The following is a 23230-nucleotide window of genomic DNA, read 5'->3' as shown; positions in this document are numbered from 1 at the left end:
TGAGCATGGCTGCAGGGGTCTCACAGCCAATGTTCAGCCATATCTTGTCCAAATTCCTGGATGCCTTTGTTCAACACTTACAAACTTATGTTCAGTTTCCCCAAAGGGCAGAACTCCCCGCTATCAAATCTAGATTCTATGCCTTCGCTAATATCCCCCATGTGATAGGTGCCATTGATGGAACCCACATAGCTCTCATTCCCCCCATGAATGAACAGGTGTATAGGAATCGGAAGAACTATCACTCCATGAATGTACAATAGGTGTGTACTGCTGATCAGTACATATCACATGTCAATGACAGGTTCCCTGGATCAGTCCATGATTCTTTTGTCCTGAGAAACAGCAGTGTGCCACACATGATGGAACAACTACAAGGGGACAGAGGGTGGCTGATAGGTGAGTGTGTATGACACTGGACCAGTACATTGCTGACTGGCAGGCTGTATGTAAGTAAAGCAGCTTGCTCAAGTCCTCATTCGCCCACTTTTGCAGATGGTTCTGGCTACCCCATCTTACAATGACTCCTGACACCTGTGAGGAATCCCAGGACAGATACAGATTAGGTCCATGAACGTACTAGGAGGGTGATTGAGTGAATTATAGGTCTCCTGAAGGCTAGATTTTGTTGTCTCCATCTCTCCTGGGGATCCCTGTGCTATGTCCCTGACAAGGTGTGTAAGATAGTGGTACGCTGCACAACTTGGCTGTGAAGAAAGCTATCTCACTTCTGGAAGAGGAGGGTGCTGTTCAACCAGCCCTGCAACCTCAAAGAGGGGATGAGGGTGATGGTGAGGAAGAAGAGGGGAAAGATCTCAGCTCCAGGACCCAGCTAATCCAGCTATACTTCCAGTGACTCTAAGGTACCGTTTAATGATGCTGATGTCTTCACTGCATAGTTACAGTCTGACTCATGTAATAAGTACTGTGGTGTCTTTTGTCAGTGACAATGCTCACTGACGACTGAAGTGGCATGTGCCAGGGAACCCTATATTAGGTACAGTGTGACATACTTCATACACTAGCGTGCGTTGGATCCCCTCCTGCAATAAAGGTGTGATCATAATAGTAACTGGCTAATGCATACACAATCACAATTCCTATCTCATATTGACGAGGGACATATGATTTGAGTGCATAGGTGTATTTATTACATAGCAAAATATACATAAGTGTTGGGACAGTGAAAGTGAGTGGGCACATGGTGAAAAAACATGCTCAGGTATATATGCTCAGCTGTTGGTAGCACTGAGTTTTGGTCCATGTGGCCATTGGAAGATCGTCTGATGGCAGTGGCATGCCAACAAAGTAGCTCAGTGGCACACAAGGGAGACAGTTCAGGGCAGAGTCACTTCCTGACGATGGCTTGTTCTTGGCTGGTGTTTCAGTGGCATACCTGGGTCTGAGAGCACATTTGTGAAGGTGCAGCTGGGCTGCAGGGGCAGGGGTGCTGGTTTCCTGTGTGTCTTCTGGCAGTGCACCCAGTCCAGAGGATGCAGCAGATGTAGATGCAGGGTAGTGGCCTGGCTTATGGTAGGGGCTTGCAGGTGAGTGGAGGACTCAGGCTGGCTCTGGTACTGGTGCTGCAGCACCCTTGCAATGGAGGCCATGGTGGCATTGAGCTGTTTACATTGATCCATGGCCTCCTGGTGGTGTGCTATCTGCAGCCTCTGATTCTGCTCCAGGGTGGCCAGGATCTGGCCTATCCGGTCCTGGGTTTGTTGGTATGCTCCCAGGACCTCAGATATCTCCTCCTGGGCTGCTACATACATCCTTTGGCCACCCCCCTGGGCCACTGATGCCCTCCCACTGGCCCTAGCTCCCTGTGCCTGTGTCCTCTGCACAGGTCTTGCAGTTGGCCCGTCATCATCCTGCCTGTTGGTGGGTGGAGACTCTGGCCTCTGTACATGTGGGCCTCCAGTCTGTGGCCGGGAGACACTGGTGTGGGGTCGTTTGGGCAGAGATGATGATGGTGACAGAGTGGTAGGGGTGTCAGTGGTATCATGGGTGAGGCTTCTGGAGGGTGACAGTCCAGGACTGTGTGATAGGCCAAGGAGTTCCTCTATTTCCAGACATCCATCTGCACCCTTCTGAGTGGGGCCTCTGGCTTCAGGTGGCATGGGTGGTGGTGCATGTGTGTGGGGGAATAGACAGGTGGGTATCAGGTATTTTTTTCAGCAATTGCTGCACTGCTCTGCACTATTTGATGCTTATATTCACCTGTTGTTGCATGCAAGGTCCATTTTTGTACCTTTTGTTGCATTCTATGTGGGAGTGGAGGTGCATTATAGGTCCTGTAGTGTCATTGGGATTCCATGCAGGGGTAGGTGACTGTGCACAGGGGGCTGGATGGAGATCTGTTTGTGGGATTGTGGGCATGCCGGGAACTTGGATGTGGATGTTGTGGACTGGGTAGTGGATGGGGTCCTGGTGGTAGTGAGGGGATGGGGTGGTACATGCACTACAGGTGTGGTGGATATGAAGAAATTGTAGTTGACTTACCCGAGTCCAGTCCTCCGGTGAGCCCAGTGAGACCCTCGGGTGCAGGATAGCCTGGACCTTCTCCTCCCAGTCAGTGTATTCGGGGGAAGTAGGTGGAGGACCACCGCCAGTCTTCTATACGGCAATGTTGTGCCTAGATGCCATTGACCAAACCTTCCTGCGCAGGTCGTTCCATCGCTTTCGGATGTCGTCCCTTGTGCGTGGATGGTTTCCCACTGCATTGACCTTGTTGACTATCCGCTGCCATAGCTCCATCTTCCTGGCCACGGGTGTCTGTTGCACCTGTGCCCCGAATAGTTGTGGCTCGACCCTAAGTATTTCGTCCACCATGGTCCTTAGCTCCCTGTCTGTGAAGCGGAGTTGCTTAGGGGGTGTCTTGGTGTGTGTTGTGGGTGGTGTGTTATAGGTGTATTGGTGAGGGTGCTGTTGTGTGGTTATGTGTGTGACTTGTGTGATGTTGAGTTCAGTGTATGCATGTTGTGTTGTCAATATCTGTCATGCTATTGGCACTGCAAAGGATTGTGGGGTGTGTATGTGAGTGTGTTATAGTGTTGTGGATGTGTGTCAGGTGTGTGGGTTTCAAACTTGCCAATTTGTACATTTGTTGTTGGTGGGTCCCATTGCTGGCCGTGGCAGTCCGTTCTGCCAATGGTCGTTCTGCATTCACTGTCTGCCAATCTGATTTGTGCATCATTATTTGGTGGGCGGAGGATTTGTCTGCATGGCGGTGTCGGGTTGGGGTGTACTGCCTTTCCGCCGTCGTTGGACCTGGCGGTGGGTGGAGGTTGCAGGATTTTGGGAGATTTGTCATTTTGGCATCATTATTCGGTGAAGTCCACCGCCACTGGTGGTCTTCTGTTCACCGTCGGCACGGCAGTCGACAGTGATTACCGCCAAGTTCATAATGAGGGCCTATGTGCCATTGCCTAGTTGGGAATGGAGTGTGGAGTAACATGACAGCCAACTCGCATGAATAAAACTTTGTGACTGTTGCATGTTATACTTGGTGGCCTACATTGTGAGAGGTTCCCAGATTGTTGTTTGTGTCCCTACACAGATATCGCCACAAAGGAGTGATGAGGAATGCACCAGTTTACCGGGCACTCATGGATCTTGATACCATGGAAGAGTGCCACATCATCCTGACCTATCGACTGAACCATTTGTGCATCAGGGAAATGCTTGCCCCGTTGAAACCAGACCTCCTGCCGGGTTTGAGAAATCCACATGCCATTCCTCCAACAGCCCAGGTATTGTCAGGTCACAGTGGGACTGGCTGCAGGGTTTTCACAGCCCCAGTTGAGTGAGGTGTTGCAGGATGTGCTGGATGCCCTACTCAAGCATGTGCACAGGTACATTAGGTTCCCACAAGGTCCAGAATTGCCCACTGTAAAAGCAGCCTTCTACAACATATCAAATTCCCACATGTAGTTGGGGCCATTAATGGGACTCACATTGCCTTGGTACCTCCGAGGACCAAAAAACAGAGCTACAGAAACCGGAAGAACACATATTCGCTCAATGTACAAGTGGTGTGTCTTGCAGACAAATGCATAACACATGTGAACGCTAAATTCCCACGATCAGTACATGATTCCTACATACTGAGGAACAGCAGTGTCCCTGCAATGAAGTCACAGCTACAGGGAGAAAGGGCCTGGCTCATAGGTATGTGCACTGATCTCCATGTCAGACATTTGTACCCCTCATAACACAGTCAGCACTCTGCCTAGCATTGTTACCTATAGTCATGTTCCCTTTTCCACAGAGGTGACTCCAGATACCCCAACTTGACCTGGATCCTGACACCTGTGAGACATCCAACTACAGGAGGGGAGAACAGGTACAATGAGGCACATGGTCGGACAAGGCGAGTGATTGAGTGGAATTTCGGTCTCTTGAAAGCCAGATTTTGTTGCCTTTGTGTGTCTGGTGGCGCCCTACAGTACCGACCAGGGAAAGTCTGCAAGATCATTGTTGCATGCTGCATGCTCCATAATCTGGCCCTCAGAAGACACATCCCACTGCTTGGGGAGGGGGTACATTGATGCTGGAGCAGTGTTTGGGGCCATGGAAGATGTATTGCTGAAGCCAATTTGTAGCCAGTATTTTCATGCATCAAGGTGTGTGTGGGGACTACAGCCTTCCATCTTGGTTATCGACCTTGAAGGGTGGGTGACTCACCACGAGGGGTAGTAAAAATGCACTGCTGCTAAGTACATTTGTGGAATGCTGGTGCCATTGCAGTACATTCTCACACGTCACCGCCAAGACATGGAACACTTCCCACCCACCTGCGTCAGACCAAGGACCTCCTTACCGTCAGGAGACTTCTCAAGACTTGGCTGTTAGAGCAGTAGCAGCCCCCCTCAGCACCTTGAGACCCTCACAGGTGAGTAGTGCACTTTACAAATTCCCTGATTGATTGATTGATTACAGCCATATCGTTGTACCAAAGTTTTAGGGTCCTCAGTCTGCCTGTTTGGGGATATGTTAGGGGGACTTATCAGTCTTGTCCTGCTGCATAGGCATGTCATGCTGCATTGTCAGCTGATGTGTGGCAAGTACCTGTTCCTGACTACTCAGGGAGGTGTAGAATAGAGGATGTTACCCATGTTACACATGTGTGAGTGCTTATGCAGGCCCTTACATATGTGATATCATAGCTGCTGGACCATTCATCCTGTGTATGTATTCAAATGCTGTGGATTTATGCCTTGGTTCACATGCCTTACAACATTGTGCCTGATTCCAATTCATGTCTCCTCTTCAGGTCACATCTCTGCAAGCTGATTACCGTATTGTCTGTTGCCATCGTTGACACTGGATATCATTACAATTTGGATGTACTTACAGAACTGCTGGGGTGTCCCATTACATCTGTCACTTCAACATTGTTGTGGTGCCGACATGTGTCTATATTTGCTGCTTACAAACAGGATTGCCATACATACAATGAAGAGATGTGCACCATGACTTGTGTGAATTTGTGTTTATTAAATGTATGACATCACAGTCCAGAGGAGTTGGATAATGGTCTGGGTGCTGATCAGAGTGGGTGGTACAGTTGTTTGTCTCACAGGTCCTGTATCCATTCACCCAGTATAATGTGTACTTGGTTTTGGACAGCCAACAGGATGTAACAGTGGCACACAAGGGTGAGAGTTCAGAAGAGGGATCACTTCCTGGTGGGGGAATTTGTTTTGGCCTAAGGTCCTGCAGGATGCCTGGATGGGCAACCCCTTTGTGGGGGGTGTCCCTCAGCTGCAGGGGTAGGGGTGCTGGTGGCCTGTGGGTCCTCCTGCTGGGCCCCAATTACAGTAGCAGGCCCTGATGTTGATGGCAGTGGTGTTGCCTGACTACTGATTAGGGCCTCCTTGATTTCCCCTAATATGGAGACCATGGTGGCATTGAGTGCCTGACACTGCTGCATGGCCTCCCGGTGCTATTCCCCCTGCACCCTTTGCGTGTCCTGCTTGCAAACACAATTGCCTCTACATACAATGAAGAGAAGTGCACCATGACTTGTGTGAATTTGTGTTTATTAAATGAATGATATCACAGTCCAGAGGAGTAGGGTAATGGTCTGAGCGCTGATCAGAGTGGGTGGTGTCCTGCAAGGTGGTGAGTATCTGGCCCATCTTGACCTGGGTTTGCTGGTAGGCTCGCAGGACTCTGGAGACAGCCTCCTGGCTAGTCTTGTCCTGTACCTGCCTCATCCCTTGGCCCACAATTGCCCTCCCACTGGCCCTTGCCCCCTGTGCCTGTGCCTCTGGAGCAGTGTGCGCTCTCCTACTGACAGCAGGACTGTCATTGTCTTCTGTTTGCACTGTTGACTCCTGCCCCTGTCCTGTGGGGCACACTGATTTTTGATGTGACATTGGGGCACAGGTATGGGAAGGTGGGCTCTGCTGTGCATTGGCTGTCACAGGGGAGGTGGTTTCAGTTCTGGGCAGGGTGAGGCTGGTGGTAGTGGGCTGACCACTCATGCCTGATGGGCCAGGTTTTTCATCCATATCCAGACTTCCAGGGGAGTTCTCCACTATTGGACCTGCTTCCAGGACTGGGCGCTCTGTCACTGGGCTCCTCTGCTGTGTGACAGTACTTGGGAGACCTGTGCAATGAGAGGTATTGTGTCAGATTATGGTATTGTAGCAGTGACACACATGGTTGTATGCCATCATTCACTGCATTTGCAGGGCAGTAATGTCATTGACAGTTACCAGTCCACTGCTTGTGTTACCATCAGTAGAATGTTGCAATGGGCCTATGTTGGAGGATAGTTAATGTTTGTCTTGCTACTGTCATTGCCATGTACTGATATGCATTCCTTATATTTATTGGTGATGGGGAGTGACATGGTTTAACGTGCAATTGCAGACATGTGATGTAGATGTAGCAGTCATGCAAGGGTAGGGAGTATTGCATTGTGGTAGTTGTGGTACTTGCTGCAGTTTGAGGTATCCATGCAGTAGGTGGGCATGTGAGAGAATGTTGTCAGTAGGGTGCTGTTGCATGCAAGGAGGGTATTGGGTCAATGGTGGGTTTGTGCACATTAGGGTGGTGTGAGGGGGTGAGAGGGTGGTGGGGATACATGCTGTGCACAGGGACATGTTGGCTGGGGAATACAGTAGACTTACAAGTGTCCAGTCCACTAGTATTCCCATCAGCCCTTTGGGGTGCAGAATGGTCAGGACCTTCTCCTCCCATGGTGACACTTCTGAGGGAGCCGGTTGCGGCCCACCACTAGTCCTCATGACGGCGATTTGGTGCCTGGAAGCCATGGCCCCTACCGTCCCCCAAAGGACATTCCACCTCTTCCTAATGTCCTCTCTTGTGCGCGGATGGTACCCCACTGCATTCACCCTGATGACTATCCTCTTGTTGTGTGATGCGTGGTCAGTGCGATGGTGCCTGTGGTATCTAGGTGCAGTGCCTCCTTTCAGTGTGCTCTTGCCTCACTCTGTCAGAGTTCCTGGTTACAAAGGTTTCTAGGTATGTGTTGGGGTGTTTTGTAGTGCTGTGGACAGGTGTGTGTATGTGTCTCAGGTGTTGGGTAATGGTATTGTCCAAGGTGGTGCAGTGTTGTGATGGTGGTGCTTTTTTTCCCTCTGCGGTTTGGACCACCAAGGGATTGCCTCTGTGGTGGGTCCGTGGTGCTAATTTGTGAATCGTTATTTGGCAGGCAGGATATTCTCAGCGTGGCAGTGCTGGTGGTGCAGCAGCCCCCTTCACGCCATCTTTTTGGCCAACGGTTTCTTTTTTGGGGTGTATTTTCGGCGGTGTTGTGTGGATGACTTATAATGCGGTTGTCTTCACTCTCGCATCACTTTCAGTTTTTCAGCGGCCGTTTGCACGGCAGTCTTCAGTAAAGACTACCAAACTCGAAATGACCACCTCAATGTCCCTAGACAAGATGGCTGTCACCCAACTGTTCATTATATTCCTCTGGCAGCAGCCTTCACCCTTTCCACACTATTAAGCTATTAAGCTTCCTTAGTTGGAAATGGGAGGGCCATAATCCTTCCATTGCTTCTTTCTCTTAACGCTTGAGTTCCATGGAGAACCAACAAGGTCTTGTGAGAACTCATGAGATTCCAGCCGCACACATGGTTTTTCAGACTTTTTCATGGCGAAGGTATAAATACCGTGCCTCTGCCATAAGGCCATGCTTGGCTTCCTTGTCACCAGAGAAAATACCTTCTTCCAGCTTTCCATGAGAGGACTCAGAGAAACCACTCAACTTAACTTGCTGTGAATCCTTTCCTTCTCCTTGCAACCTATGGTAAAGGACCTCTAAACGCGAAAACACAAAGAAAGGTAAAGAAATATAATTGGCAACTGCCGCAGTGCCCTGAACTAATCTTCATAGCCTGTGCATTACATAAAGAAGATTGTCTTTGTGATCTAATTGGACATTTAAAGACTGAGGGCCCGATTCTCAAAGGTAAGGTATACTTTTTAGTAAGTTTACACTTTGCAGTAAGTTTACTATTTTTGGTATTCCCAAACTCCAATTTTAAACTTACTACCAAAGTGTAAGATGCATGTCCACCCCCAAACATAATGTAATGGGTTTACTCTTGTGTAGGCGTGTGATGTTCCTCATTAAAACCCTCCCTGAGCCTCCCTAAACCCCTCTTACTCCTCTCTCGTCCATCCACTCTAAACCTGTCTGTCCCTTTTCCCACCCACTACCCTGTGTTCCACCCTCATTTAATTCTAAAATCTATACTTACATGTTCGAACACTCCACAGTAGGAACTCCTCACATATAAGTATAGGCAAAATGTGCACTTTGTAATATGCCTTGAAGTACATTTTGTAGTACTACAAAACATAATACAAAGTGCAGTTTCTGAATAGGGCCCCAATTTCTTTTAAACTCGCTATTTTGTGAATTAGGAAATCCAAGAGCTTCTAGAAGTTATCTGTGTAAAATGAGGCTTGAAAAGATTTGACAGACACTTTCAAAATCAAGATAAAACTGCAGTAATCCTTGAGATGATATCAAAGAGATGATAACTCGAGCTGAGAAATATTTATATGATTGAGACTCTGAAAACCAAGGTACTAAAGCATTAATAAAAATGATGTCTTGAAGTGGGAAAACTGTGAACGCAATGATAATGTTTTTACTGCTGTGTTAAATACATTTCAGGTCAATCCAAGAGTGACTGCATTCTAACAGTACAAGGAAGGGCATCATCTGAGGTTATAGGTAACCCCCCAACTGAGAGGTCCTTCAAAGACAGTCTAAAGCAGAAGGCCCTACATATTCTTTCTCCTATTTTCTCTTCCCAGCCACTCTTCTCCTCAGGAACATCTGCTGGCTCACAGTATAACTCTTCTGAGTTACAAGTTGTTCTTGAGTGAAGTGGGGGAACCATCATCACCCAGCCGTAATCCCTTGATCTCCAGCTGAGTGGCAACCATGACAAGAACTGTTGAACAATCCAACTGTACTATAGCAAATATTTGGTCCTATGGAGATGATATAAATACCATATGTTAAGTGCATTTCATTGGAACACATTGTCTGTAAGTCCAAGGGACTTTCAATTGATCTTAATTCATATGATCAATTAAATAATGAAGATCAATATCAGTATGTAGACAATTATGAAGCCTTATCATGCTTTCATCATTATGGTCATCAATGCATTTATCGATCAACTACTCAACCTGAAATATACGGTTTACCCTGTGAGAACACTGATATATGCATTGGCCTGATGATTCTAGGGTTTTTCAAGAGTACTTTAAAGATTTCAGTACCTGGTTTGCCTGGTTATGTTTATTTGCAAAGTACTGAAAGGTTGTTAGTATTTTTGGCGACAGGACATAGAACCATTTATTCTCTAGCATTTGTAGAATTCTTTTTTTTAACAGGGTTATACATATTGGGCAAGATTCTGAACAAGGAAAGAGAATTTAGGGTGCACAGTTTTGCAATTTAAATAATTTGTTACATGATATCCCCTGCATTTAAATTAAATTTAAATTTAAGAAATATTGTTGTCAATTATACTATTCAATAGATTACTTGTCGGAGTTTTACACTTCTTCTTTAAATGTTGCTTCCCTGACAGATGTAAAGACTCCTTTGAGTCTTAACACTAATTATCTGCACTTTTCTGAACTGCAAATGGGAACAACGTATCTGTGATAAAAGGATTGAATTGACCTGATATACTTCAGATGTAAACAAAATAACAAATATATGCATAGGTTATTGTCTGAAGCTACAAGTCCTTTGGTAAGCAGACCAGATCTTAGTTATTCTTCTGTTGTAGATACCACAAATACTGTAGACAAATTGTGAAATTATGGCGGCCACAGTCAAATCTGTGAAAAACACATATGTTGAAGATACATGATGGCATGAATTTAACTGACTTTCTTTTAACTGTTGCTGTTGATCCTCAAATAGACATCGTTTTAAGCGTTTGCATTTTTTGCCTGTGTTGAAATTGATTTAAATATAATCAGATCTTAGCATAAATGTACAAATACATTTTCACTATGATTGCTACACTCTCTTTTCAGGGATCTTGTATGATGGAGTGGGAGTATCTGTTGTTCAAATTGATTTTGTTTTTTGCATTATTTTTTATAGCGAAATGAGCTCTTGGTTTGAAAATGTTACACAAGGTAACATTCTGTGCTAAAATATCATGTAGATCGATTGATTCCTTCTTGCCTTAATTCGACATTTGAAGGGAAATTACGCGAATTTTACACAGCCCTAAAGAAAAGTGCAATGGCTTTGAAGGAGCACACAAGAGAGCTGGTATTTTTCTATTCTCACCTACGTTACGAGAACAGGCTACTTTTCCTACAACAAGAGTGAAAAAAATGTATGAAACAAGTTATTGTGCTTCTTGAGGAGAGAGGAGTTTAATTCATTACAGGGGCATCCACGACAGTCTGCATCAAGTTTGTGTCTTCACACTCACTTATACTATCCTGTTCTCTATGGAACAACGGCATAACAGAGACGAAGGTGAGCCTCTACCATTGGTCTAGAGCGGACTAGAAAAGTACGAGAAAGGCACCGGTATGTGAGTGTGCCATCTAAGAAACTGCGGCCCGTATTTATACTTTTTAACGCTAAACTGCGCTAACGCAGTTTAGCGTCAAAAAGTTTAGCGCCGGCTAACGCCATTCTGAAGCGCCATGCGGGCGCCGTATTTATTGAATGGCGTTAGCCGGCGCTAGCAGACCGGCGCTGCCTGGTGTGCGTGGAAAAAAACCACGTACACCAGGCAGCGCCGGCATTGGGGAAAATGGCGTTAGGGCGTCTTAAAATGGGGCAAGTCAGGTTGAGGCAAAAAAATCGCCTCCACCCGATTTGCGCCATTTTTAACGACGCCCAGACGCCATTTACATGACTCCTGTCTTAGTAAAGACAGGAGTCATGCCCCCTTGCCCAATGGCCATGCCCAGGGGACTTATGTCCCCTGGGCATGGTCATTGGGCATTGTGGCATGTAGGGGGGCACAAATCAGGCCCCCCTATGCCAAAAAAATTATTAAAAAAAAAAAAATTATACTTACCTGAACTTACCTGAATGTCCCTGGGATGGGACCCTCCATCCTTGGGTGTCCTCCTGGGGTGGGCAAGGGTCCCTGGGGGCATGGGAGGGCAGCTGTGGGCTCATTTTGAGCCCACAGGTCCCTTAACGCCTGCCCTGACCCAGGCGTTAAAAAGAGGCGCAAATGCAGGTTTTTTTGCCCCGCCCACTCCCGGGCGTGATTTTTGCCCGGGAGTATAAATACGACGCATTTGCGTTGCAGTCATTTTTTTTGACGGGAATGCCTACCTTGCATCTCATTAACGCAAGGAAGGCGTTCACGCAAAAAAATGACGCTCATTCCTCATACTTTGGCGCTAGACGCGTCTAACGCCAAAGTATAAATATGGCGTTAGTTTTGCGCCGAATTTGCGTCGAAAAAAACGACGCAAATTCGGCGCAAACGGAGTATAAATATGCCCCTGCGATTTTTGGCAAGCTTTTAGTGCTAATGTGCGCATTAGCACGTAGAAGAGAGGAGGGCTTTCCATCAAAGATTGTCATGTTCTATGTTGTAAATTTTCATAGCTATTGACATGCTTTGCCTTCATTTTAATCACCATGCTCTATTAATCTTCAATTTATTTTTATGAAAAAATGGGACTTTAATAAAACCTTTAAAAATAAATAGGGGTGGATTTTGTATGTGTGTGTGTTGGGAAGCAGGGAGGAGTATACACCTTGAAACCCACTACAAATAATTATGTTCTTGACAGTCTGGCAAAATGGAATCAATGTCCACTAAGTATTATCAGTCATTCAATATTCTAACAATTCACGAAATTACATAATCAATAAACATAGATAGCAACACTAAACGCTATGTATGTAGCACATAAAACAGACACAAAACATGATTAAAAAATGTCAAGACTCCTCAGGCATTATAAATATATCAAACTATTCTTCAGCTGAATAGCGATTGAAAACAGACTGTATCGGAACACATAACTAGGAAAATTATATCATAATATCATCATCACAAAAAAGTGTACAAATAGGCAGTCACGTGCCAAAATTGCCAATGCCATAAAGTACATAAATTAAAACAGGTGACAACGTATTCATTATAATATACTGAAAATTTCTGAATTGAAGCAACATATCTTTTCCTAAAGAAAGACAAATTTCCAAATACTCTAATCACTGTAAGCAAGCATGCCTATCTTATATGCCTGAGATAGACAGCTTACAAAATCGGTATGAAAATATGGATAAGTAACGATCTTTATAAAGTGCAAAAAAGCATAAAGTGATAGTGCTTTGGGGAGTGTTGGAAATGGCCCTTTCAGCAGATTTATCCCAAAACATTTTGTCATTCTCCTATTTTTCTGACCCTCTTTTTGTTGACTTTAGGACTCTGGGACACTTTACTACTGCTGTTAAGTGCTAAAGTGCACGTGCTCTCTCCCCTAAAACTTTGTATAATTGGCTTACACCTATTTGGCATATTTAATTTATCTGTAAGTCCCTTTCTTGTAAAGTGCAATACCATATACTCAGGGCCTGTAAATTGAATGCTATTAGTGTGCCTGCAGTGCTAATTCCGTCACTCATAGAAGTAGCCTTTCAAACTTGTCTCAGGCCTTCTATTGCAGTGCCTGTGTGTGCAGTTTACCACCACAGTGACTTGGCAAGTCAAACTATTTGTCAAGGTCTAAACTCTGTTTTTACTACACCCAAGTCACCGCTAAGGAAGGGCCTAGATAGCCCTATGAGCAGGGTGTTGTGTAGGTAAAAGGTAGGACGTCTACCTACGTGTCCTAGTAGTGACAGCCTACTTAGCTTTTCACTACTATGAGGTCTGCTCCTCTCATAGGTTCACCATTGTAAATTCCCTTATATATGTCTAAGTGGTCATTTCTGATCTGTGTGGAGTAGCGTGGACATGTTAGTTATGTTTGGAATGGTAGTGAGAAATCCTGCTTACTGGTGTAGATGGCTGTGACATTATTGTGAGAAAACTGGGCTGATTGTGAAGGCCCCCTAACATTTTACCCACATTTTTCATTTTTTTGCTGGTGTTTTCCTGACTCTGATGGTGCCCTGGATACTGCTAACTAGCCACAGGGCCTGTGCTCTGCGTAAAAAGAGTATGCGAATTAGGCTAATTATAATTGGCCTGGCCAGGCTGCCTTTATGAGGTGTGAAGTGGTCTGGGCTGAACACAAAGGATGTGCCTAGAGGAGGAGATCTGCCTCAGCAGATGTTGAAACAGGATGGGAAGAGAGTAGCCAAACTTGTCTTCAAAGTCAGGAAAGGACATTTGGAGCAGCTCAGGACCTCCCCCATTTCCTGCAACCACAGACAATAAGGTGTCCTCTTGATTAGATTAGGAGAGGGCAGGACAGGTGTGTGTTTAGGTTTTTTAGCCACACCAATGGGTGGGCTCAGCCAGATCTAACCTCCAAAAATCAGTTTCAGCCATGTTGGATTTTTAAAGAATGCTGCTCCCTGGGATTGATTTTTGCCACACTTCCCAGGAACTGGTCATCCAAGAGGGAAGTGGCCTGTCTGTGATTAGACAGTCAGCACCCTTGCTTTTTACCCCAGGAGCAAGGATAAATATTAAGAGGGGCACTAACACCTCAGATCCCTACAAGGAACAACATTAGAAGAAGAAGGACTGTCCTGCTGGACCCCTGACCTGCACCTGGACACTGCACTCTGAAGGACTGCACCACCTGTACACTTGGGCTTCACCACAAGAAGGACTTTGTCTGGCTTCAACTGGTTCAAGAAGGGACTCCCTGTTTGCTATAGGTGAAAGATAGCTAACTAGAGTTCCCTGCATCAAATCCTGAAGAAACTGACCAGCTGACCATTGTCCAGCGGTCATTTTGGAGTTTGAGGCAGGTGCATTCTGGGAGTTGGAGTCCTAACCATCAAGGAGCAACTCAGGGGGGGCGGAGCTAGCCAGCGGCTAGATGGCAGGCACTCCGTGAGGCTCTGCTCCGGCAGGGGCCCAGTTTGCTAAATTCTCCGGTCAGGACGGAGCTGGCCGAGCGATGAGAGGGTGGGAGGACGACTCATGTTGACGGCTTCCCCCCGTTGCAGCGGCAGCAGTTGCAGTGTGGCGCGAGGGGTAGAGCAGGCCTCTTAAGGTCGCGGCGTGCTCCCGGCCGCCGCGCTGAGTGGGACTGGCCTGCGCTTTTCCCCGGGGACCTGGATGGCCTCCGAGGCAACGATCATTGGGGTGCTCTGGGGGGGCCATATCGGCGGTGGTGTCGTGCCGCAGGCCCCCCTTCTTTCTCCTCCATGATTGAAGGCCCTCTCTTGCCGCGTCTGAGGATCGCGGCCTTGCCTTGAAGGCCCGGACTGCGTGGCCTGGAGGTGGGACGGTCGTGCGGACGGCGCCGGGCATTGGGTGGCCCGAGAGACCCTCCTGCCGGGAAGGACTAGCGGCATAGTCGGTCGCCTTTGGAGGGGAGTGTCGCAGGGGTCGAGGGGGTTCCGGGGAGCCGCTCGGCGGTCGGGTCGGTCCGCCGGGGGGGGGCCTCTGCTCTCCCCCCTCCCTCCCTCTGATTGACCTTGGCTGACCTGGTGGTTGGCTGCCGGTGTAGGACCTGATCTACTGGGGTCAGTGTGGATGGATACAAGGTACGGCGGACTGGTGAGATTTTGACCCTGCGTACTGGGCCCTGACTCTGGAGGTTGGTGAGGCTGCTGTGTCCCCCTGCTGCGCGGATGTGGGAGATGCTGGTGTGACGGAGTCGATTGTGCGGCCTGGTGGGCACACTCAAACACGATCGAACAAGTGGAGGTGGCGGGATCGTGGCCGAGGTCCGGAGGTGCGGTGGTGGCGAAGGAAAAGTTCGGAGTGGGAACTGGTGTAGTGGTGCTCTGTCCTAGTGCTGTTGACGCAGAGACTTATCTGACGCCGGACATTGGCGAGATTCATAGCACCGCTGACGCTGTGTAAAGCTGATTAGCAGGAGCCGGGTGGACTTTGTGAAGGTGGATTGAATATCTGGCCTCCCCTCCTGGACTTCCAGGGGGGTCAGCAGAGTGTGTTTGTCACCAACCCACTGGCTGAGTGATGGGGAAGGCGGAGCAGAGACATGCTAAGCTCTCCTTTGAGGGGGGCCGATGGAAGGGGGTTGCACCCGCATCCCAGTCGGAGGGGCCTGCGACGGATGAAGAGAATTCAGATGGTTTGGTAAAGGCTATGTTTCTGGACCTCAAAACCAGCCTGGCTGGAATAGATGGGAAGCTAGATCACGTGACAGAGCAACTTGATCGTATCAAGACTCGGGTAGACGAGCATGACGCCCGCCTTGACCAGTTGGAAGCACGTACCTCTGGTCTGGAAGACACGCAGCGAGGTGAAAGTGAACAATTGCTGCGCACGGAGAGGGTGTTGGAGGTTATCCAGGCAAAGAACGAAGATCTGGAGGCCCGATCGCGTCGGAACAAGCTCAGGTTAATGGGGCTCCCCGAGACCACGGACATGGGCAGAATGGAGGATTTTATGGAGGAGATGTTATCTGATCTGTTCCCCGGCCAGCTGTCCCATTTGCTGGTAGTGGAGAGGGCGCATAGATCGCTGGGGCTGCGGCCCCTGCCTGGAGCTCCCCCGCGTCCTATCATTATTCGGCTCCTGAACTATCGAGACCGTGACACGATTCTGCGACTGGCCAGGGAGCGCTGCCCGGTGATATATAAAAACGCTGAATTGGACTTTTTTCCAGACTACACTCCTGGCGTGCAGGCGGCGCACAGGGCGTTCTTGCCGGCGAAGCGCTCAGTGGCCCAAACTGCTGCTAGGTTCTCGCTCATATACCCGGCGAAACTAAAGGTGCAACATGGTGGGTCTCTACAATTCTTTACGGACCCGAAGCTGGCGGGGAGATATGCCAAGTCTCTTCCTCGGAAGCCTGAAGCGATGCCGGAGGCTGGGAATGCCGCAGAACGAGAGTCGCTGAGCGATAATGACTGATCGTCACTGATTATTTTTGTTTTTTCGGCAGAGAAGGCGCCGCTGCAACTAGTTGTGAGATCCTTTTCTTTTTGTGCCGCTCGTCCTTAAGACACTCCTTTTGTGCTGGGACCCCGCCTGCCCTCCCTGCCTGATACTAGGCGGGTTGGGCGGCTAGCCTCCGCCCTCTGGATGAGTCCCCATTATTTGCATATTTGGGTAATTGTGGTTTTTGGGGGGAGGGATATGTGCTTTTTAGTTTTTCATTTTGTGTTTTGTGGTCTTGGGAGATTGGCCGGGATGGAGGAGTGATGGAATTGCGCTGTATGTTCGCTGAGGAGAACAGATGACACAAATGAGAGAGTCTCTGATTCGCTGCTTAATATGGAATGTGCGTGGCTTGAATGATAGACTGAAGGTGCGCCTTATGTCGGCATACGTCAAGAGGCAGAATATAGATAAATGCATGCTACAGGAGACACACCTGGTGGAGAGTACCTTACATTATTTAAATGCGGGATGGATTGGGGAATGCCACGGGTCTGTGTATTTGAGTTATGCTAGAGGCGTGGCGATTTTGTTACGCAAGGGATTACAGTGGCGCACTCGCAGGGTGATTGTTGACCCATTGGGGTGGTATGTTCTGCTTAGCGGAGTGCTGATGGATAGGCCGTGTCACCTTGCGTCAGTGTACGGGCCTAATTCGGATGACCCTGAGTTCTTTATTGAGGTCTGGCAACTGATCGAGTCTCTGGGGGAAGGAACTGTGCTTTGGGGAGGAGACTTCAATGTGATCCTTGATCCCATTTTGGATAGAGAAAGCTCGGCTCGGACACAGCGTACTTCTGCTGCTCGTGTTTTATCTGCGATTATGGACGATGCGTAGCTGGTAGATTTGTGGCGGATTAAACACCCTGCGAGACGGAAAGGCACTTGTGTTAATTATGTACAAAGAAGCTGGTCGCGTCTTGACCGTTGGATAGGCTCTCACGATGTGGCTTTATGGACCCGCTCGGTCGATCACATGGCGTGCACGCTGTCTGACCACGCCCTGGTGCGCGTAGAGCTGGAGATACCCGGCGGACCTGCTCAGGCCTATTTGTGGAGGTTGCTGCCTGGGGCACTTAGAGACGAGTTGTTCCGTGAGGAACTGCGTTGCGATATCAATCTTTACTTTGAACAGAATGTGGGCACGGTGAGGTTGGCTGGTACGCTGTGGGAAGCCTTTAAGGTAGTTGTACGCGGGATATGCATTTCAAAGCAGCACGGCGTGCTGCGGGCGTTACGTCTGGAGCTGGCTGAGTTAGAGGGCCGGATTGCGGATCTGGAGGCTCGACTGGTGTTGGGTTGGTCCGGAGCCACATTGGCGGTATGAAGAGGCATGAGAGAAGTACATTTTTTGGGGAAATTTGCACAGGCCAGGCGATATGGAGAGGGTGATAGAGCCGGATGCACTTTGGCAAAGCTATTCCGTAGGCCGTGTGCTAGTGGCTATGTGACTGAAATGGATGATTCGAGTGGGGAGCGAGTGGCGGGTACGTCTGAGGTCCTGAGGGTCTTTACTACCTTTTTCCAGGATCTTTATTTTGCTCCCTCTGCGGTGCCTATGGAGGTGATTCGGGGATATTTCTCTGACATTAGCCTCCTCTGGTTTGACAGGGTACACAGGGAGTACTTTGATGCTCCTTTTACTATAGAAGAAGTGAAGGCTGCTATTCGGAGCCTCCCTGGAGACAATGCCCCTGGGTTGGATGGATTGACTTCGGCATTTTATAAAGAGTTCGAAGACATTTTGGCGCCCTATCTGCTCGAGGTTTTTGACGAGGCATTGTGGAATGGAGTGCTCCCGGCCTCTTTGCGCGAGGCACTTATTGTCATGATTCTCAAGCCTGGGAAGGCTGCAGCTAGCTGCGATTCGTACCGGCCCCTGTCGATGATTAACATTGATAATAAGATATTAGCCAAAATGATTGCGGCGCGACTGCGGCCTCTTATGACGAAACTGGTGCTGCCGGATCAGTCAGGGTTCATACCGGGGCGGTCCATGGCACAAAACTTACGCACATTCTTTGCTGTTGCTGGCTCAGTTCCCGTCGATGATGGGGCTGTGGCGATGTTTTCGGATGCTACTAAGGCGTTCGACTCATTGCTGTGGCAATATCTGTTTGCGCTCCTGGAGGGAATGGGGATGAGAAGTCCTTTTGTGAACTGGATACGTTTGCTATATTCACAGTCAGTGGCTCTCTTGAGGGTGAACAGATGCGTGTCAGAGCCTTTCAAGGTGGTGCGTGGAACTAGGCAGGGTTGCCCCCTGTCACCATTGCTTTTTGCGATTGCGATGGAGCCGCTGGCAACCTTTATGAGACAACACCATAGTGAGCGGGGGCTGCCGTTCCGCCAGAGAGCGATTCAGATTTCCATGTACGCTGATGACGTGGCGCTGTATGTACGAGATCCTGTGTGAAACCTCGATGTGCTGCTGGACGAAATCGTCAGGTTCTGAGACATATCTGGAGTGGCGATAAGTTGGTTTAAATCGGTTGTACTGCCTCTGACATCTGGAACGGCGGAGTGTCGGTCCCGCTACCCTATTGTGTGGGCGGACGGTCCTGTTAAATATTTGGGCATCTGGTTGAGCTGTGATGTAGACACTCTCTGGCTTGCCAACTATGGAAGGGCCATGGCCTGGCTGGATGATAGAGTCACGGCATGGCACTCCTTGCCATAGTCCCTGACTGGACGGATTGCGGTGGCTAAGATGCTTGTGCTGCCCAAGTTTTTTGTATCTGTTTCTCAACCTTCCGCTGGTGCTTACACATAGTTTTTTGCAGCGCATTCGTTCTGCGCTGATCCGATTGGTATGGGCAGGTGGTCAGCCTTGCATAGCCTGGAAAACACTGATGGTGCCATTTGAGCTTGGTGGTCTTGCGGCCCCTGATCTGGAGCTCTATTATCTCTGCTCGCAGGCTCTGTTTGCCTATTACTGGATCAACCCGATACGCTATCTGCCACACCTGGCTCCCGAGAGCGATGCAGTGTGGCCGGATGGGCTCGAGCGAGTGTTGGCAATCTGGACAGAGCTCGCACTCGGGGCATTGATACGGTGTCCTCCACGGTCCGTGCTTGGTCAGGTTTGCTGAAGCGTTCAGGGATAGATGTGCCGTTTGCACCGTCTATGCAAGTGGTGGCGGCGGGAGATGAGGTGATGTTTCAGGACTCGCGGCTGCGGAGCTTCTTACGGGACTTTGATCTGATAACCCTCGATGATTGGTTTGTTGATGACAGGTTGATGTCCCCGGGGGAGATCCTGGGGGATAGACCCACCACTTCTCTCCACCGGTTCTACGTGTTGAGGATATGTGCTATGATTCGCGCTCGCTATTCCTGCTTGCCTGCGACCCCAACTTCTTGCCGCGCGTTGGAAGTGTTGTGAGAGGCTGATCACTAAGCTGTATGGCAGTACGCAGGGGCAGGGAGAGGGGACGGGGCTGTCTGTAAGGATGAAATGGGCGGAAGATGTGGGTGAGAACATCGCAGAAGATGTTTGGAGGATGTGCTGTACGCATATGAAGGAGTTGTCACCAAACTATAGATTACGCCTTATACATTTTAAGTTTTTACACCGTCTGTACTACACCCCCAGAAGTTTATGTGCTATGGGGCTGCGAACGGATGATACCTGTGTAAGATGCCGGGCCCCTGCTGCTGATTTTATGCACTTGGCATGGACCTGTCTGGCAGTATGTGCCTATTGGGGAAGGGTCTTTCGTGTAATCTCTGAGATGATTGGGCTGGAGGTTCCTCCGTCTCCCTTGATGGCGCTGCTGGGAGGGGTGAATGAGGTGCAGACTACAGTGCGGCGCCTGGTTGGCATGATGTTATTGTTAGCTAAGCGCAGGGTGGCAATCTGTGGGGGCCGGGCCCGGTCTCCCCAGATATCGGATTGGCTGCGAGATGCCGCTTTTTGCCAGGAACAATTAACAAATTACTGGGAGTTGACTCCGGTTGGCTCCAGGCCACGAGACATCTGGGCACCGCTTCGATCCTATCTTGAATCTGTCTGTCTAAAGAACCTGCTGCTGATGGGTATGTTGAGGTGATGAGTGCTGTTCACTCTACAATTGGATAAGGTTGTACAGAATGGTTGCTGAGAATTGTGCTTGCTCCTCCCGGCCTTCTCTTTCCTTTTATTTTTGAAGTTTCTGTTTTCTTTTTTCTCTTTTTCTGCCACATCTGTTTGGTCCTGCCCTTGGACTTGATGACCCGTTGTGTCCTTCCGGCAGGGGCATACTACTATATGGACATCCGGCAATGTTTTTTGGTCTTCCCCTGCCTGATTCATAAGAGTCACTGAGACGTTGGGAGCTTGGAGAGCCGAAGATAGATTAAAGTAGCTGACTGATCTATTACTGTAAGGACCAAGGTGGCATTTCATTTTATGTTGTATGTTGTTTACATAAAACTATAAATAAATAAAAATAAAATAAAAAAAGGAGCAACTCAGAGATTCTGAAACCTTGGGGTGAGCTATGGACTCCTAAAGGACCTTCAAAGACCTTCTGGAAGAAGATCCAGAAGTTTGGAGAACTTTTTGTAAAAATCTCCATAAAGGGAAGACCTGCCGTAAAGAGTCAAGCCAGATTACGTTGACTGGCACCCAGCCTGACTTGCAGGTTCATCCCACTGAAAAGCTCTGGAGCCCCAGACTTCCAGGATTTCACCATAGGCTCCTGGAAAGTGAATTCAATGACGTCAACTCGAAATTGGCTTGCTGTCGAGGGTCACCCGATGTTGGAGAGAAAAAGTTCCAAAAAAGTGACTAAGTCTGAAGGTAAGAAGTTGACCAGGACTTCCTGTGCAGCGTATCCGAGGAGGGCTCCAGGGACGTTGGCTCAAGATTCAGCTTTGACCTAGATTTTCATCCCGAAAAATCTTCAAAGGTAGAAATCTTCACTGAGGTCTCCTGCGATGAGTATTCCTGCCCTCTTCTTTTGAAACAGGGAAGTGCTGCAAGAAGGTTTGTGGCACTGTCCTGCATCAAATGTTTGCAAATAATAATATGGCTTGTAGTTTAAGGAATTTGTAATAGGGCTAAGGTGTAGGAATTAGGAAAGTAAAAGTAATAGGTCAACTTGAGTCAATCATACTAGGAAATCTGATAAGGAAAATTACAATGTTACGTTTCTCTATTTGCCCCCACTTGTCAAAAAATATTTTTTGGTGCATTAACTGTACCACTAATCTTTTATTTTTATCTTCTTAATTTCTGACCTGAGCATCCAAGGGGAAGAAGAGGGCAAAAGCGTTCACGGGACCAGAAGGAGAGGGTGCTAGTGCTTCCAGTGCTACCACCAGTGCAGATGGTGACGGATCAGCTGACCCAGTAAGTCTTACTATAATATTTTTATTTCCCTACTACTACTTTTATTTTGATTTTTCACCTCTCCTCATTTAAAAAAAATATATTTTAGTTTTACTGTGCCTGTCTACTTTTTTGTACTTATTTTAGTCCTGTGTAAGCTTTGTTAAATTCGTATTACCCTTGCATGTATCTATTTATTTATATGTTTCTTCTGTATCTGACTTCCTCCTGTCTGCAGTCTTTCTTAGCTTTCTTCTGCTTTGTTACTATTTACTAAGCTTAGCTTTCTCTTTTCCTCTTATATATCTTGCGGATTGGTACTTAATACTAAGAGGACAGATTTTAAGACAGGTACCCTACCGACAAGATTGCATGCCCAAGTCAGCTTTTCTACACATGTTTGTGAAGGTTATCTTTGCCCTGCTCATGCCCATTACATTTGCCAACCAAGACCTCATCATAAGTTCTCTTGGACTGACCAAAACATTTCACCCCTTTATTGTGCTTCAGTGACTTAGCTGAACTCTGCCCCTCCATTACGAAACATTTGCGGTTGATGATTTGTCTTGCATTTCTAACAACCAATGAAATTTCTATAGTGAATGATAGAAGAAGATAGAACTGCAATGATCTATTGTGGGTGTATTTATTTTGTTGGAACTTGTGTAACATTTTTTCCACTTCTCTGACCACCAATGCTTGGGCCAGTGGCAGCACCAGCTCAGTGGACCTGGCAGTGGTCAAAGGATGAAAATCAGCGGCAGCAGGGACGGCTGCTGGTAAGTCATATTGGTCTTACTCAGTGACAATTACTAGTATACTTACTGCAAATGGGTTGCTTGTGAAGCACCGGGTTGACCAGCTGCAGTAAGGATTGAGTTCTTAATCTTAAAGTCCTCTTCTCTATGCAAATCAGCAGACAAAAGTTCATCATAAGGATTGAATGGAGGCTGAAAATGATGGCTTCATGGAAAACCAAAGGCTGGATGGCTAAAAAAATGAATGGGTATATGGGTGAAAGGATATGTGGGTGAAAGGAAAATAAAGATGCACAGGTGAATGATAGGAGATGCATGGGTGGGTGAAGATATATAAAGGGGTGAAAGGGGTGAAAGGATGTCTCAGTGGGTGAAGGAATGGTGAATAAGTCTGCTCAGGTTAGGAATGGGTGGATGGATTGGTAATGAACGATACATGAGTAAATGCCGATAGTCAAAAGCAGGGTGAATAGATTAGATTAATGAAAAGATGAGTGTTTAATTGCTTGGGTCGAGAAGAAATAAGGGAGCTGTTGTAGGGAGGGAGACATCTGCTGTTCCCCTTATTCATTTGCTTGGTTTGCATGGTTAACAAAGTTATGGTTCAAAGTGGG

Source organism: Pleurodeles waltl, chromosome 1_2, assembly GCF_031143425.1.
Source record: "Pleurodeles waltl isolate 20211129_DDA chromosome 1_2, aPleWal1.hap1.20221129, whole genome shotgun sequence".
Classification (NCBI taxonomy): Eukaryota; Metazoa; Chordata; class Amphibia; order Caudata; family Salamandridae; genus Pleurodeles; species Pleurodeles waltl.
Note: the sequence above shows the minus strand (reverse complement) of the source record.